Here is a 10,376-nt window from a genome sequence, read left to right as displayed (position 1 = left end):
CAGGCCTCTTTGCTATCCCTGCTTCACGGCTGATTCCTTTGCACGCTGGAGGGCGGGGCAGTAAGTAACACCGTGCAGTGTCTCTTCGATAAGAGACAAGCCCCACACAAGAAGCCTTGTGTGCGCGCAGGAGTGGGAGAGCAGAGTTCTGACAGCACGGAGGTGAGGAAAGGTGCGCCCGCCGCAACCGAGCCCCAGGGTCGCCAGGGTATCGCTCGCTTGCAGGTGGGCCGCTGGCATCTGGTGCGCTGGGACGCGGCGTTTCCTGCTGAACAGAGCTGCCCCTCTGGCACAGAGCAGCTTTGGGTCTCTTGTGGCCTGCCTTCAGGCTGTCAGCTGAACCAGGCGTTATTTTTTGTTTTTAAAATCTGTCGCCAGCATCTGTTGACTGGCTGCTGTCACTCCCGCAACCCTGATGCCACATGCAGAGGGATACAGCAGCCCCTGGGGGCTTGGTCCAGGGGACCACTCCCCGCTCCCCCCTGCCGTTTGCAGGCTCCCTGTGCTGCTTCTCCTCTCTAGATAATGGGGTGGGGGGGCAGGGGCAGAAGCGACCACCCGAATTGTCTGTTCTTTGCACTTGACTGCTGTAAACGCTCCAGGCACTCGGGTGCTTTTTGGAACGGAGGCGATGAAGATGGCTGCCCGGGCTGCGAGTGGGGAAAGGGCAGGGCAACGTAAGCCCTGTGCCCCCAGTAAGTAGTTGCCGCCTGTGTCTGGTCTCTCCTGGGCTGAGCTGTCGGTCATCCCTCATCCAGCCGATGCTCCGAAGAGGATCGTTGTGGGGATGCTGCTGCCCGGCGACCAAAATGGGGTCCTACAGCTCGGAGGCTGCAAAGGCGCGGTGGTGCCCCTGTAACGGCACCCGTGGTCCAACGGTAACGGCAGTGCGGCACGGGGGGAGAGTGCCGCCGCGCTCGTTGCTTCCTCCCGGTAAGGAAACGCCGGTGCCGCCCCACGTGCGCGGTGTGGGCGGGCGCTCAGCGCGCAAAGCGCGGAACAGCAGCGCCGGCACCGCACAGGTGCGCAGCAGCGCCGCCGCCTCGGGTGCTGCCGCCTTGTGGGCAAAGTGTGGTACTGCAGCCCGGCGTTCGCGCGCCGGCCCTGACCCCTCCGGTGCGCCGTCCGGGAGCACCGTGGCGGCGTGCAGGGCGCGGGTCTCGGCGGCAGCGGGCGAGCGCCGGGACCGCGGGTGAGGCGAGCGATCCCCTCCGGCGGGGGCGGTGGCGGGGGGTGCCTCCTGGCCGCCCGGGGCTGGTGGGACGGGAAGCTGCGAAGCGGCCGCCGCGGCAGGCTCCCGGTCCGCCGGAGGCGAGCCGGGCCAGGGCAGCGCCGGGCAGTTCCCCGAAAGCCGATAGAAGGGAAGAGGGGACGGAGGCGGGCACCCCCCAGGCGCGGCCGGCGGGCGCCTCCCCGAGTCGCCGGAGCTCCAACACGGCGTCGCGGCAACCGCGTATGCGCGGCGGCGCTCCTGGCGTTACCCAGCAACCGGAGCACGTTACGGCAGCTCGGCAAACGCGCATGCGCATTGCGCCTTTTACGGCGCTCGCCGCTGTTGCCTGGCAACCACAGCGCGACACGACGCCTCGGCCACCGCGCATGCGCGGCGACACGGTTTACGGCTCTCCTGCCGTTGCCCAGCAACCGGAGCGCGTTACGGCAGCTCGGTAACCGCGCATGCGCGCTGCGGCTTTTACGGCGCTCGCCGCTGTTGCCTGGCAACCACAGCGCGACACGACGCCTCGGCCACTGCGCATGCGCGGCGACGCGGTTTACGGCGCTCCTGCTGTTGCCCAGCAACCGGAGCGCGTTACGGCAGCTCAGCAACCGCGCATGCGCACTGCGGCTTTTACGGCGCTCGCCGCTGTTGCCTGGCAACCAGAGCGCGACACGACGCCTCGGCCACTGCGCATGCGCGGCGACGCGGTTTACGGCGCTCCTGCTGTTGCCTGGCAACCAAAACGCGGCCCTGGCCGTCGGGAGCCGCGCATGCGCGGTGGCGGCTTTTGCCGCCCTCCTGCTGTTGCCTGGCAACCAAAACGCGGTACAGCAGCTCGGGAGCCGCGCATGCGCGGTAGCGGCGCGTTTCTCCTGCGCTCTCTTCCGCCACCTATTGAGCAGAGTTCCGTACTGCGGCTGGGGTGCCGCGCATGCGCGCTGACGCGTTGTGCCAAGCGCTCGCCGCTGCCACCCCGCGACCAATGTTCGGTACTGCAGCCCGGAGGCTGCAAGTGCGCGGGGCTGCCCCGGTCCTGCACGTGCCGTCCGACGGTAACGGTAATGCGGCACCGGCGGGAGGTGCCGCCGCGCTCGTTGCTTCCTCCCGGTAAGGAAACGCCGCCGGCAAGGAAAGCTCGCACGGGCTGTCTCTGCCCGGCCTCCCTCTCCTCGCGGCGCGGGAGCACAAAGGGACAGGCGGGGCGCTTACCGGCTGCGGGCAGGAGCTGCTGCGGCTGAAGCTGGAGAGGCCAGAGAAAGGTAGAGAAGAAGAAATGGAAGGCTGGCCGGCCGGCAGCTGCCTCCCGCTGCAGGCAAGAGAGAGCCTGCCTCTCCGCGTGTGGAAGGATCCCTCTTCGTAGTCCGCAGCAGGTCAGACCGCCGAGGTGCACCGCAGGGTCCGGATGCGGCACCGACGGTGCGGTACGGCCACGTAGTGTGCGAGCGAGCGAGGCTCCGTGCCTAGGAAGCCTCGTCTTGCAAGACCTATGAGATGCGTGTTCTCCTAGGGGGAGGACGGCCACGCCGCCGGAGTTACAGAAGAGGAGGGGAGCGGGAGAGGAGCAGAAAGAAGCGTCTGAACTGGCAAATTCTCCTGGCAGCGCCAAGAGCTGTGGTGAGCCCCGGGCCCTCGGGGCCCTGTCTCCCCTCTTCCGCGTTCTGGTCCCTCCCTGCCCCTCCCCTGGTCCCCTCTCTTTCCCACACCGCTGCCTGTTTTTTTTCTTTTTTCTTTTTTTTTTTTTTCTTTTTCTTTCCTCCCTTGTACCTCTGATACTGAAAAGCCGGTCGAAGAAACTCCCTAAGACTCGTTTTGGAGTTTTAGAAAGCAGGCATTCTTCATTGCGGCACTGGATGCACGGGGGATAGTTCCACCCAGCGTGCATGCCACAGCTTTAGCACAAACAGGTTATATAGAATAAGTAATTGCATGTTAATCAGATTAGAATACATATACGTAAAAACGATGGCAACCGATTATCATAGTACTGCCTACATCCGATCACGCGCAATGAAGGATCCATTTGAGACGAAGGGCTGCTTTTGCAACCACCGACCCATCTGAAGTTCTTGCTGGCTGTCCTTGAAGTCTTTATTCTTGTCCTTGTTCTTTGATCTTGAAGCTTAACGCAGTTTCAATCACGTGTGGTCAGTTTCAGCATTGTTCTCATCTAGCGTACAGGAACATCTAGTCATAAGAGCAAAGAACTGCAAAACTTAGGAGTACCTACCTCTGCTAGTCGATTGCTTGGCTATACTTTTGTCTATTGTTTCAATGGTAGTGTTAGTATAAGATTTCTAATAATTATTTACCAAATCTCACTTTTGCAGTCACCTAGCAGCAAACCAGTTTCCACAGCTGGTACAAAATATTAAAACCATCCCAATATTTAGACGTGCCATACAGAATGTATGGAAATAGGCTATCAGAGGTGTCTGAGGGGCAGGGGGAGCGCTGGCGGGGCGCCCCGAGCCCCGGAGCAGACTCGCTGGCGGGACTCGATAGGCACGCGACTGACTGAATAAACGCTGGCCGCCCGTCCCCTTTGCCCTCCAGGCTGCGTTTGCGCTCCCTTTGCACGGGGCGAGGGGCCATGAGGGAGCCCAGGGGAGGAGGAGGAGGTGAGGCGCTGGGGGGGTCGGGCCGTGTCCCCCCTGTTCCTGCTGGGCTCCAGCTGTTGCAAATATTCTGGTAAAGAAATCAAAATTTAATCACATAGAAGAGTTAGGTTTGATTAAGAAGTAAAATTGTGAAGCATAACGTATAGGATTGTTAAGTTTGAAACGTAGCCATAGAAACTTTAGGAGCTGTGTTATGCGTGACTCTAGGAACCTTAATATTGTTAAAGTTTGAAAGAGCTAACCCTAGAAACCTCACCAGGAAGTTACTGGCTTTTCTACGTTCTGTTTCAGGAAACTAAGGAAACTGTCGTGGACACCAGTTTGCTGCTTGGAAACCCCCTTACCCTTCCCATCTCGATTTGAGGATCGAAGATGCCAGTCAGCAGAGCTAAGTGTAACTGACCAATGATTGTTTTTAAATAAGAATATTGATAAGGTTATATAATCAAAGGACCGATCATTATAAAGGTTAAATTTAAGAACGAGTATAGTATGCATTTTTACGGAAGGAGCTTAGGTAACAATGACCTGACAGGAAAAGTCTGTAAAAACTGATGGATTTTGATACTGAGTGGGACACGCCTTTGGAGGAGCGATCCCCTGTGTCCCCAGCGCTGCGATAAACGAAGTGCCCGCTTCTTAACTTCACGTTGGTGTTAAGGAGTTTTATTCCAGATTTCGGTAACGGTTTTGGTGACCCAGATGGGACCTTGCGAGTGAGACTGGACGAGATCGAGTGTTGATCGAACTCCGGCCGGCACCGAGGTATTCTCGGGGAGAACCGTCACCCTCGACTCGCAAAGCTCCTCGCAGCGTTCCCTGGAAAAAAGGTAAGGCGCCACTGTGTTGGAATTTGTTTGGAAAGCCTGCCCGTGAGGCGCGGCGAAAGCTTCGCAGGGTTGGGGCTTGGAGGGTACCCGTCTGCAGTGGAAGCCTAGGTGTCTGCCCGTAAGTCATAAGCGAAAGCTATTGCTGGGTTGGACTTTGTGTATTATTTGGGACAATTGTCATTTGCATTTGTTTGGTAGTTGGTATTTGAATGTATATAAGTATAATGGCATTAGCAAAATTGTTTAAGAATAAGAGTGCAGGAAATGGAACTGCTGATGAAAAGATACCAAAACCATCACCGTTGGGATGTTTATTGGCACATTGGGGTGAATTGCAGGAAAAATGGTAAACGAACAGAACTTTGAGTTACAATACTATATTGCAATTACTTTTGTTTTGTAGGAGAGAGAGTAAATGGAATAAGGTGCCATATGTAGGTTTGTTCTTTTTAAGTGAACGTATCTGACGGGGACCGGAGGGGAGTCTCCCAGCAGAACCTCTGGTTACAGCTAAACCGGGAGAACAGAAAATTGAATTTGCATTGACACTAGAGTCACGTTTCCAGTTTTAAATACCTTAGAGGGAGAGTTAAGTTTTGAAGAAATTGGTGGTGTCGGTGCAACAAGTGAACGAGAAACTAGACCCTTCTTTAAATCTTTAACAATGAAATTAGGAAAGTAATGGGTCACTCAGCAGTTTTTGTGTTTGCCAAATTCTCCTAAACTCCTGTGAAGGAGAGATCTATTTGAGAACTTAGAGGCAGAAGTTAAATTAAAAAATGGAGAGATTAAAATTTTAATTCCAGAAACTAAACGTATCGAAGCAGTGGCTTTGTTGTTAACAGGATGGTTACCGAAAGCAGAAGATTATACCAGTCAAAGTCTAATGCTGTAATTCCAATCGTCTGGACTGGGAAGTTCCCGGAAAATCTGAAAAGCAGAACCTGTGAGAGTTGATTTAAAGCCAGGATGGAATCCGGTAAGAATTAAACAATACCCCCTAAAACCGGAAAGTCGGAAAGAGTTAGCAATGGTAATACAAACATTTTTAAGATACAAATTGTTAATAGAATGTGAATCCAGATATAACACCCCGATCTTGCCTGTTAAAAGGCTAATGAAAAAGATGGTAGATTAGTTCAAGACCTCCTTAGAGCAATAAATCAAATAGTACAAGATATTCATCCGGTAGTAGCAAATCCTTATACTTTGTTAACAACCCTAACGGAGAAACAAGAATGGTTCACAGTGCTAGACCGAAAAGATGCCTTTTTCCATATTCCCTTGGATCCCGGTAGTCAAGAGGTTTTTGCTTTAGAATGGGAAAATCCTGAGACTGGGAGAAAAACACAATATACGTGGACAGTCTTGCCTCAAGGCTTTAAGAATAGTCTTACCATTTTTGGAAATCAATTGGCACGAGAATTGGAGATTTGGAAGAAAGAAAATAATCAAGAAATCTTGCCGAAATATATGGATGATCTGTTAATTGTAGCTGAGACGGAAGAACAATGCACAAAGTTAACTATTAACTTGTTGAACTTTTGGGGAATCGGTGGATATCGAGCGTCAAAAGAAAAAAACCAAATAACCCAGAAAGAAGAAACTTATATAAATGAGTTTTAAAATCCTAAAAGGACAGAGACAATTGGGAACTGAGAGAAAAGAGGCAATTTGTTGTCTCCCCGAACCTAAGACGAAAAAAATTAATGACGAGCGTTTCCGGGAATGGTTGAGTGGTGTCACCTGTAGATTATAAATTGTGGCTTGCTGGCCTGACCTTTATAGGAGCAGCTCAAAACCTCAAACAATGGATTGGACCGATGCCGAGAAAGCTACTTTCCAAGAACTGAAACAGGCTGTAATAGGGGTGCCAGCCCTAGGCCTGCCAGATCTCACAAAGACACTTGAACTTTTTGCTCGCGAAAGAAGAGGTGTAGCTCTGGGTATCCTGGCCCAATATTTAGGGCCAAGTGGGCGAGCTGTGGCCTACTTTTCGAAGCGATTAGATAATGTGAGTCTGGGATGCTCTGGTCGTCTGAGAGCCATCGCTGCAACTGTGCTACTGATCCAGGAAGCTCGTAAGTTTAACCTGAGGACAAAGGATTACTGTACGTTTCCCATATGATAACTGTTGTGCTAAAACAGAAAGGGGGGCATTGGGTATCCCCTAGCAGGATGCTGAAATACCAAGTGGTGTTGCTGGAACAAGATGATGTTTACCTAAACACTACTACCACTGTTAACCCTGTTGCGTTTTCAACAACTGATCAAGTTAAAGGAGAACTGGAACGTGACTGCTTGCAGACAATCGAAAGAGTTTACTCCAGCCGACTGGATCTCTGAGATGTCCTGCTAGAAGAAACGGATTGGGAACTATATGCTGACGGAAGCGGTTCCATCTGTGAAGGAAAACGTTTATCAAGATAGACAATAACTACTGAGGAGGTAATTGCGTTGCCAGCTTTGCCTTCGACGATATCTGCCCAAAAGGCTGAATTGATAGCTCTCATTCGAGCTCTGGAACTAAGTCAAGGAAAGCGAGTCAACAGGACAGAGTCAAAGTATGCTTTTGGAGTAGTACGCGCACATGGAGCGATACGGAGAGAAAGAGGACTGTTATCTGCACAAGGAACCACCATTCAGCACGCAGAACAAATACTGAAATTGTTAGAAACCATTCAAAAACCAACAGCAGTCACGATAATGCACTGTAAAGCACATCAGTTAGGTAAGACCGGTCCGAACACAGGTAACCGACTGGCTGATAAAGCTGCTAAAGAGGCTGCAGAAAAAGGCATCCTAGTACTAGTTCCAGAGAAAAGTATAAAATTGCCTAAAGAAACTCCAAATTATAACGAAAAAGATGAAGAATTAATTATTAGATTGCAGGCTAACAAAATGAAACAGGATAGGCTGTAACACCGACAGGTCAAATAATAGTCCCACCCACAATAATAAGAGAAATTGCCCGAGCTGAACATCACAAAGTATACTGGGGAACAGAAAGTGAAATATGACAAAGGTTGCTTAAACAATTATAAGCGGATGTGAAATTTATATATAAAATTATCCCCGAATCAGTAATAAGATCATCTTTGGGATTATTAAAGAAGGAAATTTTTTTAGGAGAATATTAGCAAATTGATTTTATAGAATTGCCTTGAAAAGAAGGATCTATCCTAGTTTTAGTCGATATCTTTACTGGGTGGCCCGAGGCTTTCCCTTGTCGCACCAACAAAGCAAGGGAAGTACTCAAAGTCTTGCTCAAAGAGATAATACCAAAATGTGGGGTGCCTGTAAGAATGTCATCTGACAATGGCCCTCATTTTATAGCAAAGATTATGAGACAAGCTGAGCAAAGTATTATCTATAGATTGAGACTATCACACCCCATCTAGACCACAAGCAAGTGGGGGGGTGGGGGGGGGGGAAGAGAGAGAGAGAGGGAATGAACCATACCCTTAAGCAACAGTCGAGTAAAATTTGTCAGGAAACCTCACTCCTCACATGGGTTAAAGCATTACCCATGGCTCTATTAAGAATCAGAGTATAGCCAGAAGAGAAAGAAAATTTAAGTCATTATGAAATGTTGTATGGAAGACCATATCAAGAGTCCTATGTTCTGAGCATCTTGAGTGCCTTTGGAGATAGGTTTTTAAAAGGTGTTATGATTTCTTTAAGCAATTCTTTTCAGGAACTTTGTTAGTATGTCTCCACAGCTGGACCCTTAGAATTGGACGTAGCAGTGCTTCCCTTCCGACCAGGAGATTGAATATATATAAAATCACTGAGAAGTGGAAAGGATTGTATCGAGTCATTTTAACAACCCTTAGAGCAGTAAAGGTCTGGGAGAAGAACCTTGGCTTCATTATTCAAGAATAAAGAAAGCACCAACAAGAAATTGGAAGTCTAAAGAAACTGGCCCTTTAAAACTGAAAATCTATAAGTAAGTTTCACATTATCTATTTGGGAAAACAGCTGTGTAAAGTTTATACTATTGGGGTTGCTATTAGGAATATTGTCGAGGGCAGTAATCTTTTTGTGTGTGTATAGGGTTTATGTGGGTTTTTTTGAGGGGTTCTAAACATGAGATAAACAAAATGAAACAATTATTGTTTGAGCTATTAATCTTGATATTAACCGCTTTTGTAATTTGGTTTAAAAAAAAATATCTAGTTTTGTAATTGATTCAAAGTTTGGTAAAGACACAAAATTTAACCTCAGTAACAGCCTGCCTTCCGATTCCAAAGTCAAATGAAAATCTAGTTCCGTGGAGAATACTGACATTGAATTTAACCAAAACTTGAGAAAAGATGCAGAACAATGAGAATCATTTTAGCAAATTAAATGGGATGGATTTAAAAGGCAATTATTTTTTTAAAATTTGAAAGAAGGAATTAGAGCGTTGTGAATTATAACATTACCAAACCATCCACCTGATGGACAAAAGAATTAATTTAATCGCCCTTCGGGAGAAACTTGTGCAGGCACCCCTTGGGGCTGTCAGTTGCCAAAACCGTAGAGACAAGTGCAAAAAGGAACTTGGCATCATATTTGAAATATAAAACACTGTTTAGAATTTCCTGGAGTTCCAGGATCCTTGTTAGAGCTACCCAGTGTCGGGACCATCTATGGAAATTTAGACTGGTTTAGACAACCAGAGAAAAATCACACATCCTAAACAGAGCTGTATTAAAGTTTATACTTGCAGCTCCTCTGACCCCAAACTCCAAAGACTTTCTCTAGTAGCTAAAGCTCTCAGATGGGGATGTCTTTGTAGAAAGTATAATAATATTTTAAATGATCTTTGGTCCCCTCTTAATGACGGAAAAAATTTAGCTTGGAGTTGACTGTATTAAAGGACAGGTGAAAAGTTCAGGGTTAACTGTTTGGGTGACTAGTGATGATATATGATCTGTTCTAAGTTACGACGTAAATTTGTACGCCAGCCCAGGGATAATCCAATCAAGGTTTATTGTAGCAACCACCAAGCAGGCCAAACAGCCCTGGGTGGCCGGGGAGTCTCCGCTCCACCAACGGCGCACACTTGATGTGGTAACGTGTTTCACAGTTAAACAGTTAAGTGTTACATATGTATGGGAATTCCAGGTAGGCCTATACATATTCATGACCTACTCCTGCTTTGCATTAAAATTAATTCCAAGAGGTATTGTAATTAATTCCAAGAGGTATTATAATTAGTTCCATGGGGACACTCCCTCAAGTTTATCTATCCAAGCCACGGAATCGGCCTTGGCCAGTTTCTGGGACCAGTTCCTTATTTTCTCAGGAAACTGCTCTTGAGGAGCTATATGATAAGGTAATCAAGACTGGCACATCCTGCTTACTTAGCTCAATATCTAGTTTCTGCACTTGTTACTGGGGTTATTACAGTTAAAAGCAGCTTAGTTACGAAGTTGTAGAGATCAATATATTTTAACAATCAACAGGTTTGATTAACAAATTGGTTACGCAAAGTTTATTACGTGATCCACTCACCTTTTCATGAAAGAGAAAAGCAAATCATGGACTTTAGACTTAATAACTCTATCTTCTCTGGAAAAAATCTCCCTTATGGCCTCGCTGGTGGACCTGGGTAAATGGAAAAGATGATACCTAGCACTCGCCAAGTCTTAGAACTAAAATAAGATGGGTATTAAAATTGTATTTTGACTGCAGTTAACACCTCTTCCAAATGAGGTGACT

The 10,376-nt window shown here is 48.6% G+C and overlaps 1 long non-coding RNA gene across 4 annotated transcripts; it reads left to right on the top strand.

Moving 5' to 3' along the window:
- Positions 1–2,352: 2,352 nt before the first annotated feature.
- On the top strand, positions 2,353–8,615 carry LOC142039434 (uncharacterized). 4 transcript variants are annotated; one of them, XR_012652891.1, is made up of 4 exons: positions 2,353–2,589; positions 2,727–2,833; positions 4,129–4,231; positions 4,513–8,615. It is a non-coding gene; the product is annotated as an uncharacterized LOC142039434 (long non-coding RNA). The 4 variants fall into 4 exon arrangements; XR_012652889.1 differs by having other exon boundaries at positions 4,129–4,667; positions 5,513–8,615; XR_012652890.1 differs by having other exon boundaries at positions 4,129–5,646; positions 8,390–8,615.
- Positions 8,616–10,376: the final 1,761 nt, after the last annotated feature.

The sequence above is a fragment of the Buteo buteo genome, chromosome 14 (assembly GCF_964188355.1).
Source record: "Buteo buteo chromosome 14, bButBut1.hap1.1, whole genome shotgun sequence".
In the NCBI taxonomy this organism is placed as follows: Eukaryota; Metazoa; Chordata; class Aves; order Accipitriformes; family Accipitridae; genus Buteo; species Buteo buteo.
Note: the sequence above shows the minus strand (reverse complement) of the source record. Positions and strands in the feature narration are given on the sequence as shown.